The following is an 18,617-nucleotide window of genomic DNA, read 5'->3' on the forward strand; positions in this document are numbered from 1 at the left end:
TCTTGTAGCCCTTGCTGACGCCATACCGCCTCGCTTTGAGCGTATTAAGGACCTTTCTGTTCCTCTTTTACCCCTGACAGCTTGCACGGACCCGCCCGCCCGTCTCCCGCGGCCCGCCGGCTCTGATTCCAGCTAGAGCGGGGTCGCTGAGAGGAGACCGGCGAGGGGAGAACTTCATTTCCCAGAAGCCCTTGCTGGGGTCCGTGTCACCGGGGAGCGCCAGGCGGCCCATAAAAAGCGCATCAGCCCCATCGAGTGGGGGAATTCTTGTAGCCCTTGCTGACGCCATACCGCCTTGCTTTGAGCGTATTAAGGACCTTTCTGTTCCTCTTTTACCCCTGACAGCTTGCACGGACCCGCCCGCCCGTCTCCCGCGGCCCGCCAGCTCTGATTCCAGCTAGAGCGGTGTCGCTGAGAGGAGACCGGCGAGGGGAGAACTTCATTTCCCAGAAGCCCTTGCTGGGGTCCGTGTCACCGGGGAGCACCAGGCGGCGCATAAAAAGCGCATCAGCCCCATCGAGTGGGGGAATTCTTGTAGCCCTTGCTGACGCCATACCGCCTCGCTTTGAGCGTATTAAGGACCTTTCTGTTCCTCTTTTACCCCTGACAGCTTGCACGGACCCGCCCGCCCGTCTCCCGCGGCCCGCCAGCTCTGATTCCAGCTAGAGCGGGGTCGCTGAGAGGAGACCGGCGAGGGGAGAACTTCATTTCCCAGAAGCCCTTGCTGGGGTCCGTGTCACCGGGGAGCGCCAGGCGGCGCATAAAAAGGGCATCAGCCCCATCGAGTGGGGGAATTCTTGTAGCCCTTGCTGACGCCATACCGCCTCGCTTTGAGCATATTAAGGACCTTTCTGTTCCTCTTTTACCCCTGACAGCTTGCACGGACCCGCCCGCCCGTCTCCCGCGGCCCGCCAGCTCTGATTCCAGCTAGAGCGGGGTCGCTGAGAGGAGACCGGCGAGGGGAGAACTTCATTTCCCCAGAAGCCCTTGCTGGGGTCCGTGTCACTGGGGAGCGCCAGGCGGCGCATAAAAAGCGCATCAGACCCGTCTCGCGGGACGCCGGGCGAAGCCCGGGCAAAGGGCGGGCCCGTTTAAGCCCGTTCAAGACCGGGTAAGACTGGACTGGGCCACCCTATGTGCAATTTTTATTTTCCTTATAGTGTCATTTTACTTCTTTGCGCAACCACCTCTAACTGCCGCTTATATCAATAACGGCGATTAAACCTTTTAAACTGATATTAATTCTGTTAGGAAATGATTTCCACTAGAGGTTCAAGAAGTAAAACTGCGCAGAATACAGCTCTAATAACTGGTCCCATAGATCTTTTTATCACCAGAACCAACGAGGTGATTAATCAGAGTATATCCTTGCTGGAACGTAGGGTCTCGCAAGAACTGGAAATAGCGAGGAGGTCCTCCTTGGGCCCTCTCGCTTCTGCCCTAACTCCAACACAGATGAGGCCGACCACCTCTCTCGCATTACATAATGACACTGTGGCAGAGATCCATACCGTCCCTAGCACAGTTGATTTATCTGCCTCCCAGCTTTCCCTTGATTCACATTTGTCCGATGATTTGGAAAAAGCACCAGACTTATCTCAATGTCAAACACACGTCCTGTCACCGGAAAAAAAGGACAAAGGAAAGAGGGAAGGTGCAATAGCCAAACAGATAAAAAAGACAAAAAAGACAAAGGGAATCATGTCAAATTCCACTCAATTTACACCTTCTACATCCAGGCTTCCGACGTAAATCATCTTATACTGTGCCCACAAAATAACAACAACACTCCTCTGATCAATATCCCGGAATCCTCAGAGAATCCAAACAGCGAGCAGGCTGTTGGGGGCACTTGCAACACTTGTGCCTCAAATGCCCATTTACTAAATAGCGTGGGGGAGCTTTTTAAACGCTATCTACATCCTGTAGAAAAAAGCTTAATGAATATTGAGAAACAGCTAGCAAAACTACATACCTTGCCGTTCAATCAGAAATCCTTGGCCTCTACGCACCTAGGGGGGGTCAAACCCAAAGCCCGGGGTATACCTTCTAAATCAGCCCAAAATGATCCCCAAATTTCAACTATAGAATCTATAAAACCTACTGACGTGCAAAATGTGCGGAAACCTGCAAAAGATAACATTGATACTTCTGTCGGGGCAGTAAAGGAAAAGCCTAATATAACGAAAACACTACCAAGGCCACCCCAGGTATAACTAAGGTCCACACCCCGACGGATAAGCTAAATTCCACACCACACCCTTCTACTAAAGTGCCGGTCTTACAATCTAGGGGAGAAGAAAATAAGAAGGGTGCAAGGAATAGGCGGCCAGTCCATCTTCTCCCTGAGGTTACGCCTTACATAGTCATCCTTACGCGGATCCCTGAGCTGATAGAAAACACGGATGAACCTTCCCGGTCTCTTCGCAATAAGGTGTTACAATGACTAGGCACAAATAGACCCCTTCAATCCCCATACACTTGCAGAATTACCTCAGTCCGAAGAGTAACATGGATCGGGGACTCTAGAAAAAGCATACAGGGCGACTGTATCATAGTCAGTTGTGAAGATTCCAATACGGTTGATTATATCTGTTCTTGGCCCGATTTGGAAAAAAAGGGGGGAATTGATGCCTATCGCCTCTCTTACTTTTATCCACCAACGAACCTATATAACAACGTAGATTCTCAATATTGGGAGGATCGTTCGGATTGGCCATGGAACCATGTGGGTCACTGGAATGGAAATAGATATCGATCAAGAGATTGGGAGCCTAGGCCCTGGCTGCCAAGGAGAAATCATTATAACCAGGATAGTTGGGGGGCATCCCACTGCGAAATAGGTATGAATGCCTAGACATGGTGGACTGACCACTAGGGCATTTATTAAGAGCCAATAATGAGAATGATTGTATTAATCTGCCTTCCCTCCAACCCCCAGGCAATCAACCTGAGCTGTGTCATTTAGATACATTTAGATACGCTCCTCACCAGCCCAACTCTGACCACTATTAACATTAACATTGATCTTCCCAGCCCATTACCCACTTTGCCCCTGCTATTCCCTCCCCATCCAACTCATTTTGCTTTAGGTCAATCATCTAGAGTGTCTGCTGCCAATATATTGTATGAGTCACCTGAAACCCCTATTCTAGATAACATAAATGTAGGATCACCAGATCTGACAGGGCACAATGTGGAAACAACCTTGAGCCAACAACACTCTGATATAGCATCGGTTCATTCACTGAGGCAAGCTAATCTGGCTTTAACCTCATGGAATGTGGCGGGCCTACACAAAAAATTGAATGATCAGACATTTCTTACATTCATAAATAAATATGACATTGTCTGCCTTCAAGAGTGTTGGGACCAGGAGGAGACGCATATAGAGGGCTTTACTACCTTCTTTACCCCATCTAAGCAGGGTAATCGGGGTAGGGGCTCTGGCGGGCTTTGTACTTATGTTTCCAACTTGGCAAAAATCAAAGCGGAGAAAGTAGCATGGGAAGGGCCAAACGATAGAGAATGTAAAACTATGCAAAGCCTTCTTGTTGTATGTGAGGGAATGAATCTTCTCCTAATTAATTTATACAACAACATCTGGAAAGATGAACCTAAAACCATTATGGAGGACCTAAACATCATCTTAAATTCGGGTTTAGGAAAGGCCGATACCACCCTCATTATGGGCGATTTCAATTGCCATTTATGTCACCATAGTGGTGTGGATGTTTGTGGCATAACTGATGTCCATGGTGAACCGTGCACTCATTTTGAGCATACTACTCTTGGCAACATGCTAAATCAACTTATGCATGAATGGGACCTGGGATACGCGAACAAACTTTGCGACCCCATGGTCGAAATGAAATCAAATGAAAAAGAAACTTATAAAGCGCGCTGCGGCCAAGCGGCTTCCTGGCGCTGAGGAGCACATCAGTATCTACAGAGGGACCCAAGGAATTTAGCCAGGGAATGCCTGAAGAAAAAGAAAAGTTTTAAGAGCTTTACGAAAGTGGGAAAAAATAGGGATAGAGCGAATAGAAAGAGGGAGACTGTTCCAGATCTGGGGGGCCAGCACAGAGAATCGGGTACCCCCGGTGCGTGATTTGCGGAAGCGAGGGACGTGAAGGAGAGAAAGTGATGAAGAGCGAAGGGTGCGGCTGGGGGCGTGAGAAGAGATTAGAGAGTTGATGAAGAGCGGGGCAGAGCGGGCGTGCGCCCGGAAGGCCAAACAAGCTAGTTTGAAGTGAGATCTGAGATGGACCGGGAGCCAGTGGAGGGACTTGAGGGCAGGGGTGATGTGAGAGAATTTGGGGAGACAAAGGATAAGACGGGCCGCTTGGTTTTGGATAGCCTGGAGGCGGCGAGTTTCGTAGGCAGGGATGCCTACGTACAAGCCGTTTCCGTAATCCAAGCGGGATGTAATAAGGGCCGTGATAATGGTTTTAAGAGCATCAACAGAAAAAAAACGTGAGATCTTGCGAATTAGACGAAGGGAGGAAAAACAAGAAGACACAACGGAACTGATTTGGGCATGCATGGTCAGATCATTGCTGATCTTGATGCCCAAAGTCCGAACAGAGGAAACTGGGGAGGGGGGAGGGCCAAAAGAAAGGGGCCAGGGATTAGACGAGCCGCCAGTGAGGACAAGCTCTGTCTTGTCGGGATTGAGCTTCAAGTGATTGAAGCTCATCCACTGGGAAATGAAAACAAGGGTGGAACAAAACTTAGGGAGAGAGTCAGCTGGGGATGAAAGATCAAAGACGAGCTGGAGGTCATCTGCGTAGTTGTACACAGAGACCCCCAGCTCGAGAAGAGAAGAGATGAGGGGGCGGATATAAAGATTAAAGAGAAGTGGGGAAAGGGAAGAACCTTGAGGAACCCCACAGGTGACCGGGCGAGGGGGAGCAGAAAAACCAGAAAGGTGAACTGCCTGCGATCTGCCTTGAAGAAAGGACGCGATCCAGGAAAAGGCAGTGCCTTGGATGCCCGCTGCGCTGACCGGTCGAGAAGGATGGCATGGTCGACCGTGTCAAACGCAGCGGACAGATCCAGAAGGACGAAGGCTTGGGGGAGGTTGCTATCGGCCTTCCCCTTAAGTTCGTCCAGGACCGCGAGAACCACGCCCTCAGTGGAGTGACCGGGACGAAAGACCGCCTGGTGGGAGGCCAAGAGATGATTCTCCTCAATGTAGGTGGAGAGGCAGGAAGCAACGTGGCTTTCGAGGATCTTCCCTAGATAGGGAAGAAGGGAGATCGGCCTGAAATTAGATGGGAGGGAGGGGTCAAGGCCGGCTTTTTTCAAAATAGGAAAAACTATAGCAGATTTAAAAGGGGAAGGAACACAGCCCGAAACCAAAGAAGTGATGAGGAAAGTAAGGGGGGGGAAGGGGCAACTAGTGTAGAGAGTTCTGAGAATCCGTGCGGGAGCACAGTCCGCAGGAGAACCGAACTTGACCTTGACAAGCAGGTCGAGGAAGAGCTCAGATGAGAGAGGTTCAAAGTGATCCAGAACAGAAGGAGGCAGAGGAGGATAGTCAGAAGGTTCAGGTTGAGACACAGTGGGAATGTTGGCCTTAATGGTAATGATTTTATTGATGAAATAGTCGTTCAGAGAGAGACAGAGAGATTGAGATGGGGCAGGGGAGAGACAAGCGCGATCAGAGGTGGCAAGACTATGAACTAGTGAGAAAATCTCACGGGATTTGTTGGCCGAGAGGGCCACTCTCTCAGTAAAGTATTTAGATTTGGCCGCTAAAATGGCTTTTTTATAATTATTGAGGAGGGCTTTGTATTTAAGACGGAGGGTAGGGCAGTAGTTACGTCGCCAATGACGCTCCGATCGCCTAAGCTCTAATTTAAGGGATTTAAGGTCACTGGAGAACCACTTGTGAGCGTCATGGGGACGAACTGATTTGACCTTTTTTAGTGGGGCGACCTGGTCGCAAGCAGAAGAAAGCCAAGTGTTGATGGCATCCGCCTGACTTTCCAAGGGCAGGTCAGTCAGGGTAGGAGCAGATGAAGACAATAAAGAGGAAAGATCGTTGAGATCGGTCTTGTTCCAGCTTCGAGCCAATATGTTTTTAGGCAGGGGGGCTTTCTCAGCTTGACCCAAGTGGATAGAAAAGGAGATCATAGAGTGATCCGACCAGACACAGGGGAGGATGGAGGTGGGCGAAAGGTTACAGCGCAAGGACCAGATTTGGTCCAAGATGTGGCCGTGAGTGTGGGTAGGGGCCAAAACATGAGGTGAGAAATTAAGACACTGAAGTGTGGCAGAGAAGTCCTTAGATGAGGAGTCCTCCCTCGGGTCACCCGGCCAAAAGTTGAAGTCGCCGAGCAGGAGCAGCGAGGAGTTATTTACCGCCAGAGTGACCAAGAGATCCTGCAGGGTAGACACAAACGATGGCATACTTTGAGGGGGGCGGTACATAAGGACCACCGTAAGAGGTACCGGGAGATTGAGAGAGCGGGCCACCAGAAAGTCAACGCTGGATATGCGGGGTGCGGAAGAAGTTGGAATTTTCATGGAAGAGTGAATTATCATCGCCACACCCCCTCCAGTTTTCATCAGGGCGGTCAGCACGGAGAGCATAATGGGTGTTGGGGAGAATAGCGAGGAGGTCCGGGAGTGAATCAGAGGAAAACCAGGTTTCAGTAAGAAAAAGAAAATCCGGGGAATCAGTATCAAGAAGATTGAAGAGGGCAGTTTGGTTTTTGACGGCAGAGCGAGTATTAAGGAGAATAGCAGAGACTGCTGAGGAACCGGAAATGGGGCCAGTGACAGAGGGCGTACGGGAGGTAGAGGGAGAGGAAATAGAAGGGACAGGGCGAGGACAAGGGGAGTGGGGAACGTAAATGCCGTGCGAAATTAAGTGTTGGACTACAGAGGGGGAAAGGGGGCCAGGGGGGCAGAAACAGAGAAGGACAAATAACTTTCCATGGGCACGGGACAGGTACCACCATCGATTTTATGCTGATATCTAATAATAGACAGCGACTACCCCAGGGCTTTAACGTTGAAAATCTAGCACTCAGTGATCATTTCCCGATTAGTATCAACTTGCACCTAGCCCAGCATGATGGGCATGCTTCGAGCCTTCCTGACAAGTTATACTGCCATTCCATTTCCGTTTCAAAAAGAAATGGTTATGCAGTGAAGTGGGCTAAGGTTGATCCTATAAAATTCTTAAAAGATATTATCACAATAGATCAGGAGCATTTTATGACGTGCTTGGAACAAAATCCCTCCCCCGAGATGGTTAAGCTGGCTTACAGTAAGATTGCGACCACCATAAATGAAAACTGTCCAGGAAATGCAAAGATAGAGAAATGACTAAACAGACCCGCTGGTTTAACTCTGCCTGCTCTAAAGCCCATACATCGTTACTGCAGGCTGTAAAGTCACTCCCGAAGGACATGAAGCTAGTCAGAGAAGCTAGATCAGTGTATAAACAGGCTCTTTTAAACAGAAAAAACGAACTTAAAAAACTTGCCTGGGAAGCACTAATTAGAGCTAGCGCCCTTCGCGACAACATCTCCTTTTGGAGAGAAGTTAATGCCCCGGTTTTTGTAGACAGCAGGTCCGACTCCCTTGAAATCGCCATAACAGAGGATGTTTGGGTCAATTACTTCATGGTTTTATATAAAAAAGTGGATCTATTGGAGATAGACTCCCGTGAAATTCCTGTAATTGACCCTATCAACCCACAGCCTGAGGGAACGCATCGACTAGAGACGTTCCCTTTGAATATGGTTTTTTCGTCTGTAGAAGTCGAACAGGTCATCTGCGAGAGCGCAAATTCAAAAGCCCCAGGTCCTGATGGCATTCCTATTGACATATTTAAAGACAGTTTGGACCTCTGGGCTCCGCTTCTCACAAATGTTTTAAATGCCTATAGCCAAACAGGTTTCCCTGAGACGCGGCAAGAAGCCATCGTAATCCCAATCTTCAAGAAGGGCGACAGGCAGGACCCTAAATGCTATTGGCCGATTTCCCTGCTCGACTCCTTGATGAAAGTGGAAGGGAGAGTTTTATTGACCAGATTACAATCTTGGGCAAATGATGAGAGGGTTCTTTCCAAATTTCAATACGGTTTTAAGAGAGGGCTGGGCACAGTTGAGCAGGGACTGAACCTGGCATTAATAATTAGCAAATATACGATGGCAAAAAATGGTAACTTGTTCATGACATTTGTCGACCTAAGCTCGGCTTTTGATTGCTTGGATCACAAATTGTTATGGTCAACTTTAACCAAGTTAGGTATAGATCCCCCCATTCTGAAGTTTATTATGGAACTTTATAGAGGCGCAGGTGTAATGGTTCGCTTCGGCAAAAATGGGGAATGCACCAGGAAATTCCCCATAGAAAAGGGGGTTAGGCAAGGATGCATCCTTGCACCCTTTCTTTTTAATCTTTATATTAACGAAGTGGCAGACTATCTGAATAACCTAGAAGTTGATTACCCCAAAATAAACAGCTCATTGGTTCCAATACTCTTGTATGCCGACAATGCTGCTATTTTATCACAAACCCAGAAGGGCCTTCAAAAGGCATTAACTGGTTTTTCAACTTTTATGGGGTCCAGAGGTTTGAAGATCAACGTGGGAAAAACTTTTACCATGTGCTGTACCTCTAAGAGAAACTCTAAAATAGCCTGCAGTACCTTCGTTAATCAGTCTAAGATAAGCTTGACCAAAACATTTTCATATTTAGGCATCACATTTAATAATAGAGGAACCTGGTCAACAGCCATATCCACACGCAATCTGGCCTTCTCCCGTACCATCGGAGCGGTTAAAAAATTCTCCAACTGCCTGGGTGGGAAACCCATAGATACTTTGTTAAAAATGTACGCAGCTAAATGTGTGTCGACTGCGATCTATGGCGCTGGTATATGGGGGACGGCCGATTGTTCACAAATCCAATCAGCAGAAAATGCCTTTTTTAGACACTTGCTAGCCGTTCCAAGATCTGTTTCAACCACCATTTGTCACAAAGAATTAAATTGTGTGCATATTACAGATCTGATTAAGGTCCCTCCCGTTATGCTGTGACATAAAATCTGGTCGTCAGAAGAGACAGCCTTCAGCAGGGATATGATCCAGAACTGTATGAAACAATCAGCGGCCAGGAAGATTATTTGGCTTCAATATATTAAAAATTTTATGAACTCTATCGGGCATCCGGAACTTTTTACAACCCCGAGCTTATGCTCATTAATATCAAAAAAACTTCTAAAAGACATCTGCCTTGAGTTGTTAGAAGACAGACGGTGGTACTTGGATGGTAACAAGTCAACAGTTATCTCTCATCGCCACATTCTACACGGTCCAGGATTACATTCATATCTGGCTCCGGAAATTCCCTGTTATACCAGAATGCTTTTAACCAGGATGAGAACCGACTGCTTCTACAGGATGATCACATTTCCCACTCCAAATGACTGGTCGATGTCATTGATAAAATGCCCATGTGATGATATTTCATTGCAGTCAAACATCCATAGCATCTTCTTCTGCAAATATTATGATTGGGGGACAAAGAGATTTTTGTTACCCCTATTAAGGATGTGGGGTCTGCGTCAAGGCAGACCTGCTCTGGTTAAACTGTATATGTTGCAGGATGAATTTAGTGTGGATGCAGCTGCGAAATATCTGAAATATGTGGTCAGATCTAGAAGCACTATGACATAATGCAAGTATTGGACTCCTTATACATGTAGCAAATGGCACCCATAATTAATCAATTTCCTCTGATTGCCTTTTTACTTTTTTGTTTTAAAGGTTTTAACATGTGCTTTTCAGTATTTTGTAATGTTTTTCATTTGCTTGTTTAATTGTATTTATCGTATTATTCATGTGTAATGAATTTTTTATGTGCTTTTATGGTCTTTTAATAATACCGAATAAAGCTTATCTTGACTTGACTTGACTTGAGTTCAAGCACAGATCTGAGCTGGTCTGTGCACACAGAGCAGACTGGTGGACGGTGGGTGGTGTGTGGGTCAGCTCCTCTCACCTGGACACAAGTTCGCTCCTCCCAGCAGGATGGACAGACATGTTGATGGGCTTCCCAAGATACAGACCGTGACGTCAGACGATGTGAATCCTAAAAATAGAAGACATCAGTTATTTCACAGTCATGAACACGTTTAAGTCTCCTTTACTGTAATAGCTTGTGAAAGCATAAACATCCTTGGGAAAAACCAGCTTCAGAACATGAACTGCCAGAATTATGGACCTCCGTACACCTACATGCAAAGCTCTCGACCTGCACTTAACCCTCTATGAAGCGCTCGTCCACAGATAAGCTGGGAAGGAAGGTAGACTAGTAAATTAGCCCAGTAAATTATAATGGACGTCATTCTGACTGTATTGAGGAATTTCATTTCCGAAGAACATTTTTGGAAGGAGATATTTATGTGTTGTCCATGTCTGTGGTAGGCTCTCTGTTGCTGTACATTGTGCTGTGGGAGCAGAAGGTGCTACATTGTTGGGATGGAGATGGTCGGTGGCCATAGAGGGAAGGGGTGCTGATTGAGGTGCAACCCTGGTGTGAGTTGGTTGGTGCTGTACTGCTGAATGTGCTCCCTTTGCTGGGGTGTTAAGGAGTTCTGGTTGGCTCTGGATGCTCATTATTTTTTTAACTATCGTGTTATTGATTTAAGAACAAAACAGAAAAAACATAAACAATCCGCAATTACATTGTCTGAGAATAGCATACATGATTGGAATGGCAGCATCATAGGATTACAGGAGTACATCTGGAATGTCACGTTTACTATTACATATTCATGGAGATGGTGGATCTTCATCAGCAGGAGCAGCGGGTGCTACAAATATATCCCCCCAATAGGAGTTCCACTTAGCACATGCCCGGGACCACTTGCGGGGGCAACCACGTGCCACATACACCGTCTTCACCCAGATTATGCACCAATCCATGTTTCTCTTCCACAGAGTAACAGTAGGAGGTGTTGGTGCCCCCCATAGTTGGGCGATGCCTCTTTGAGCTACCATGGCCCCAAGCGTGACCCATAACTTTTCAGCTGCAATCAAATCAGTGGGCTCCCACACATTAAGCAGACACCTTTTTATCTCTGGATTGACTGATTTGTGCAGGACCTCACACATGACCTTATGGATCTCTTTCCAGTAAGTCTGAATGTACTCACACTCCCAAAGAAAATGCATGAAAGTGGCTACCATTCCGCATTGTCGCCTACAGTTCACATTGTCACCCTGCCTTATGTGAGCCAGCTGCGGCCCTGTAATATAGACACTATGAAGGATTTTCAATTGTACCAGGCGCAGACACGCTGAAATCGCTACCTCCCTTGGTGAGGCCACCGCAACAGTCCAATCATCATCATCAAGTAAGAGGCCATCTGCCTCCCATGTCTCACGCAGTTTAAGTAGGGGATCTGGTGTGTTGATAATGAGTTTTTTGTATATCAAAGAGATGGCTCTTTGCAGGAGGAGCCCATCCAGTAGCCTATCCTCCAGTCGGGAAGTGTCAGGAGGAGTGGAACCCTCTTCAATGGTGGTGGTTAGAGCATGATGGATCAGTAAATAGCAGAATAACTCCAAGTCCGCAAGCCAGTCTTGCTGCTTAAGCTGGTCAAAGCTGAGGACTCGGCCCTTCACCCAAAGATCACCCACTCGAGAAATGCCGATCAGATCCTACTTGTCAAAGCCTTTGAGGGAATGAAGATCCCCCCAACTGAGCCGTGTCCGTAAGGGGGAGTCGTGAGTGTCAACTTGTGCTCCCATCCCAGACTCATGTTAGCTGCGTGGCACACCTGGACCAAGTGAGACGTTGGTCCGGTCAAATGCAGGCTATTGGGATTTGAGTAGAGGGCCAGATTGTACGGGCTACCTGGTAGCAACCACCTGTCCATGGCATATCCCGCATCCCCCTGTGCCTGGTACGTACCCTAGTTAATGGCAGCAAGATGTGCCGCCCAATAATATGTTTTAATGTCGGGGAGGCTAATCCCACCATCGTACCAGTTAGGGGTTAACTTGTGGAGCGCAATCCTAGGCCTCCCCGCCCACAGCAGCTGCCTCTGTAATCCCTCTAGCTTCCTGAAATAACGCACCGGGACACGATCTGGGTAGTTCTGAAGGACATAGAGAAAGTGGGGCAGGGACATCATCTTAAAAAGAGCAGCTCATCCAAGCAGCGAGAGTGGTAGGGACTTCCTGACCGTGATATCCTGTCGCAGACATTGCATGGGCAGGAGCAGGTTTCTCTAAAACAAAAATAAGGGTTCCCTTTTCATATGTTTTTAGTAAGGAGACTAAGATCTCAAGGGGATCCAAACCAGGGATTGCTGGTGAGACATATGTTGTATCTGAGGTTGTGTGGGGATTGACAAATTTAAAATTTCAACAAGTTAAATCTGTTTCCAGAGTTTAAATCATGCATCAAGTAAAACTAATGAGAATGTGAAGACCAAAAGATTTTTCAAATATATCTCCAAAATGTATTATCTATTCATACAAATGTTCATTAAAAACATCACATTTATTCATAAAAAACATTTAAAAACAATGTACATCTGAACAAAGAAAATATGTCGACGCGGCATTTTGGTGATATGAATCGTCACCTTCTTCAGGACAATATTTCATTTAAAATCACTCTGAATTAGCTGCTGGAAAGTCGCTTTTATCAATGGGCGATTCCAAACTATTCCAACATTTACATCATTTCTTATTCTTATAACTGTTACTCTTAGTAGAAAGAGTTTTTATTTTCCTCTTCTCTAACAGGCCCTCTGGGTGAGCTGTCAATGTTCACTGGATTTCTTTTATTTAGATCCTGAGAAGGACGGTCGTTACTTTATTTGCCAAACACGGTTTAAGGATTTCTCTCCTTACAAATATATCTGTGGGATGCAAGCTTTAGGTTGTTTGGTCAATGGTGCGGCAGCGTTTTTTGTTTGTAGCAGTACTTCCTTCGGATTTTTCAGAATATCTTCTCTGCTTCCAAAAAGGCGACTTCACGGACCGTCCTTCAAGGCTGTAGTCAAAAGGGTTTCTCCTTAAAACTTTTTTTGATCAGGAGCAGGTTTCTCCCATACCGGAGCTTGGCATCGGCCGTAACATAGATCCCGAGATAGCTGAAACCATCGGTCACCATTGGACAGTCTCTAGGAAGTGCCGGGGCTCCGCCGGATAAGACATAGAGGAGAGCCTTCCCCCAATTGATAGAGTAGCCCGATGATCTTCCGAAGGACGTAAAAATGTCCAAGACACATCTGAGTGATTTATAACGGGAGGTCAGATAGAGCAGAATGCCGTCTGCATAGAGGGAGATGCTGTCCTCCCAGTCCGCCGACCACCGCATACCTCTGACGGACAAATCTTGCCGAATTCAAACGGCTGAGGGTTCCAAGGATAGGACAAAGAGCAGGGGCACTAACGGGCATCCCGGCCTGGTGCCCCGACCTAGAAGAAAGGGCTCAGAACTCTTGTTGTTCACCACCACTTGCGCAAGAGGGGCGGAGTAAAGGAGTCAGACCCAGGAAACGAACTGCGGCCCAAACCCGAATTGAGTACTGCAAATAAGTAAGGCCATTCAATAGTGTCAAAAGCCAGTGACGCATCGAGGGATAAGATGACGGCGTCTTCCTGTATTGTGCCAGCTCGTGCCAGCACCCCATGAACACGTCTCAGATTTAAAGCAGTGCTGCGGTGAGGCATGAATCCAGACTGGTCAGGGTGCACCAAGGAGGCAAGCACTCGTGACAAGCGGGTGGCTAGAAGCTTAGCGAAAATTTTCGGTTCGGCATTAATCAAGGAGATCGGTCGATAAGAAGTGCACTTGTCTTTCGGCTTTCCGTCCTTCGGGATAACAACTATGGAGGCCAACCATTGGTCAGGCGGCAGCTCTCCCATTGCTCTGCTGTCCTCGAACATAGCCCACAGGTGAGCGGCCAGCTTGTACGGGCACATTTTGTAAAGCTCGATGGGGAGTCCGTTGGGCCCAGACGCCTTTCCCGATTTGAGGGCCCTGATTGCTTGCGCAATCTCGTCGTTAGTTAAAGCACTATCTATGTAGTTCCGGTCATCCTCTGATAGGGATGGAAGACCAATATCGGTGAGGAGATCCACCGAATTCGCCTTTCCGAGGGGTGAGCGTGATGTGTACACCGCTGAGTAATGTGCCCCAAATTCGCCTGTTATAAGGACCGGATCCCAGACCTTCTCACCCGAATCGGTCGTACGTTCCTCCTGTCCAGCCATGCAAGAAGTTTCCCGGCCTTGTCTCCCCATTCATACACACTACCATCCCTCTCCCTACCCCAGGTCTTGGCACGCTCAGAGGCGAGAGCGCTTTAGACGCAAAAGATGCTCCGCGTCTGGGGACCCCCCTCTCAACCTCTACCTCAAGGCGTATTATATCCCTTTCAATCACGCCAATATCCCTAAAAGTCTCCTTCCAGATCCCCACCACTAAAGAAATCGCAGCCCCTCGCACGACGGACTTGAAGGCCTCCCAAAGTGTCTGAGGGGAATCCACCGACCCAAGGTTCTCACCAAAGTAATGGTCTATCTCCTTCTGCAGGTCCTTACGGAGAGATGGGTATCGGAGGAAGATGGATCGACAGGCGCCACCATGTTTATCCGGCCCTCCCCCAGAGTCAGTCTGGCCCACACCGGCGAGTGGTCTGATATGCCCCTCGCCAGGTGTTGGACCTCTTGCAGGTGAAACAGTTGGGAGGCAGGCAAGAGTAAGTGAACAGTACGGGAGAAGCTGTGGTGGGTCCCGGAAAAGAATGTGTATTGTGTGTCCCCAGGATGGAGGACACTCCAAACATCAGATAGCCCGAATGCCTCGATGAAATCAGGAAGCCAACTGTTGGAGGGTCCCAAGGAGCGTGAGGGCCGACAGTCCAACTCCCCAGATACCACTGCATTAAATTCCCCACCCACCATAAGAAGGCCGCCCGGCAAAGAAAGAATCAGAGTGCCCAGATCAGTGAACGACTGGGCCTGGAGGCCAGGGGGCACATATAACGGCAACAGGGGCAGTATACTTCCCTCCCATTGCCCCAAAAGCGCAACATACCTCCCCCGATCATCAATATGCGTAGACTGAGGCAAGAAAGGAAGATGACTTTTGACCATAATCCCCACTACCCGGGACCCACTAGTAGATCCAGAGTGGGCAATGAGCTTGTACCCCCACCTATTCAGAGCCCTACACGTGTTACCGACCAGGTGTGTCTCCTGGAGGAGGACTACATCTGGCGAGTGCCATTTAATGTACTGCAGGACTACCGTATGTTTCACCTTGTCCCCCATACCGTTGACATTCCAGATAAGTAGAGTGAAACTTTTATTCAGGTGCAAACCCATAATAAAGAGTCAATGTACTTAGGATCCCCAGGAAGGGTGCCACCATATCCAATACCATGTGCATCATTGAAGACGACCAATCAATAAAGAACAAACCCTCCCAACCCCAGTCCCAACTTCCCTCTCCCTGCCTCCCTGCATCTCGGGCCAACAACTAGCCCAACAACCAACTACGCCGAGTGCCTGTCGCCCCAGAACAAGAACAGAAGTGAAATGTGGGGATGAAGGACCCCCACCCACCCAAACCCCCCACTAAAAGAAAAGAAACACACAGTACATTAGTCCTGATCAAGGAGACCGCTCCCGGGCAGCAGGAAAGAATACGTAACCAGTGGAGCCAGCACATCCAAGTTCGCAGTAATTCTCCCCCATAATGTCCACATTTAGTCAACAACAATGTGTCTGGGAGCCTCTCCATACAGTTAGTTAACTCCCAAACCCACATACCACAAACGTCAGTAAGCACCAGGCTCAACGTGGGGAGTGTTCGTCAGGGTCCCTCCAGCTCTCCAGCCAGTCCGCTGCAGCCTCCAGTTGATCAAAAAAACAGGCTTTCCATTAGCCTCCACTCTAAGCTGTGCTGGGAATAGCATAGTGTACTTCAGACCTTTATCTCTCAAGGATTTTTTGACAGCCTAAAATGATCATCGCTGCCTCTGGACCGCCTGAGTGTAATCCGGGAAAAAACTGACAGTTGAGTTTTCGTACTGGAAAGGTGGCGAATTCCTGGCATGTTACAATATCACATCCCGGTCTCTAAAGTTCAGGGGTCTCGCCAGAAGGGGTCGGAGAGGAGCCCCTTGCTTCGGTCGGCCCCCATGGACGCGGTGGGCCCGTTTCACCACAAAGAATTTTGAGAGTCCTCGCGGCTTGTGATGTTGGAGCACCAGCTCCTCGACAAATAGGTCCGGCGCCTGCACCTCTGATTTTTCCGGAAGGCCCACTATGCGAAAGTTGTTGCGCCGAGAGCGCCCTTCAGAGTCGTAAAGCTTATCAAGCACGAACTTTTTAAAGACATGGAAATCCTGAAGCTCCGTCTGTAGCTGCGAGACGTCATCCACCAAACTTTGAGTGGTTATTTCCAGCTGCTTGACCTTTTCATGAGTCTTCACCAGGTCGGCCCTGATCAAAGTCACTTCCACCGTTATGGCGTTGGTTGAGGCGCGCACCCCTGCAATGGCGTCCATGATGTCCTTGAGGGACAGCTCAGGAGGTGAGCTTTCTGCCCCTCCAATGGATCCCTTCCGGACTGTACGGTCGGGGGCCGGGCTCTTCCGGCAGGTGTACTTGTCCAATTTGCTCTGCTGCAACGCCTTGGGGCCCCTTCCACTCGCCATGGCCGTACCAGCCGGGGGCCCCAGCAGGCGCTTTGCACACTCAGGCTCCACCCAACGGACACAGGGGCGACGGCAACAGGAGGAGGTGGTACAGGCGTCTACCGGTCACTCCGATATAGCGTCCAGTGAATGTGGCAGGGAAGCACCAGCCGCTGGTCAGGGGGGCTCACCACGGGTCACTGGGCTGTTTTACACCTCTGGCAGCTGCTCCTGTCTGCCCCTGTCATGCTCACCCAGGCTCAGGTCGTCACCGGCGATCACAGACCTCCTCCGGCCGAGCCCACCATGCCAGCAGCAGCCAGCCGATCTCAGGGAGGGCTGGGGGGGCAGGTCGTTAACCCATGCCCCAGTGCAGCCTTCGGCCATGTTGTCCGAAGGTAGGCCGCATCCTGTTAGGCCAAGCAGATTGTGGGGTGTGGACCCGGGTTGCGGACTAGGCCCTGGCCTGGGGCCTCAAGTGGGCGCCGGTCCGCCCAGCAGAGCGTGCCCCGCGGCGGCAGGAATTACTGTGGGTTGCGGCTTTACCACCACTCAAGGCCACGACTCGCGATCTGCCGCGATTTACTTCCTCTCCACCTCCGGGGCAGGAGACAGACCAGAGGTGGTCACGGCGCCCGGGACAATCAAGTACCGAAACAAGACATGGATAAGTGTGGCGGATGCAGTAGTTTAGGGCTCAGGCAGTGCGGAGCTCCTCTCCTACGTGGCCATCACTGAGTCACGCGTAGCCACACCCCCTTGGATGCTCATTATTGTTGTGGGTGCTGCGTTTGTGCAGGGCTCATGTTCAGTGCTGCTGAACGTGTTGTCCATGGTCATAGGAAGAACTGTGCTGCTGCAGGTGCTGGCAACGGAGATGGACAGTGCTCTGCTGCTGTGGAGCTTTGACAATGTGGATGCTATGGTTATATAAGTCATGTAAGGGGTGCTAGGCTGTACAAGGGGCTGTCCAATGTGTTCGTGGTGCTGTGCTGTTAGATATGCTGTTGGTGATGTTAGTGGTCTGCATTGCTGGAGGTTCTGTCCAAGGTGTTAGTGGGTCTGTGCTACAAGAGTTGTTGGTTATAGTCTAAGTAGTTTCTGCTAGATGTGCTCCCTATGCTGTTAGGGATGTAGTGCTGCTAGAGGTGCTTGCATAATCAACTTCCAGGCACATGTGTGCAGCGTTAGAGGTTCAGAGACACCTTATCACACACCTCAAGTGCTGAGCACTCACAACCTGCAGTTGCTTCTTCATTAGCCTTGTGACATGCATATAAATGCTGGATTCACTCAGAAACAATCTGTAAACTTTCTTTTTAATACAAACTTTATTGCCTTTTCCTCAAAATTAGGCATTACAGGACAATGACTTATCAATAAGCAAGTTAATACAGTCGGATCAAAATAATAGGATATCTATACAGTGCCTCGGGTGTGTCATTTAATCTCAGTCCCAGTCATGCCAAGAAGGGAATAAAACAAGGATTATATAATATAACCAACCCCCTACCCAGATCCCAAAACAATCTAGAAACCTGATGTGTCACCAAGGAGCTGTCCTATCCAGTGTAAGGGGGGAGGTGCAGGGTTGTGTGTGTGTGTGGTAAAGTCTGGATACGGACCGAGTGCATCCGTTGGTGCTGGAACCTCTCCAGCATACAGTTTCCAAAGGATGCAATTATTGCTGGATCCATGTGGTCAACCCCGCTTTGCCATTGCATCACATTAGGGATCTGAGCCGTGTGCTTTTAAGCCCCCAATATCTTACCCCATTCCATGAAGATGGATGTTTTTTGCAGCCCCCTGTATTCCTCCCACCTGAAGGCTCCACGTTCTGCAAGACCCCGATGATGCACCTCCTCCCGCCAGTCCTCCACCCTTGTGGCTGACGGGGGCTTCCAGCATTTAGTTGAGCAGGAGA

The 18,617-nt window shown here is 48.8% G+C and overlaps 1 protein-coding gene across 1 annotated transcript in view; it reads right to left on the reverse strand.

The window, feature by feature from the left end:
• Nucleotides 1-10,112, reverse strand: part of LOC147736517 (carnosine synthase 1-like) — a 371,087-nt gene extending 360,975 nt beyond the window's left edge. The window contains exon 1 of the mRNA XM_086953763.1: nt 10,027-10,112. The gene's annotated coding sequence lies outside the window, so the exon portion shown is untranslated. The remainder of the gene's footprint in view (nt 1-10,026) is intronic.
• Between the last annotated feature and the right edge of the window lie 8,505 nt (nt 10,113-18,617).

The sequence above is a fragment of the Lissotriton vulgaris genome, chromosome 1_2, assembly GCF_964263255.1.
Source record: "Lissotriton vulgaris chromosome 1_2, aLisVul1.2, whole genome shotgun sequence".
Classification (NCBI taxonomy): Eukaryota; Metazoa; Chordata; class Amphibia; order Caudata; family Salamandridae; genus Lissotriton; species Lissotriton vulgaris.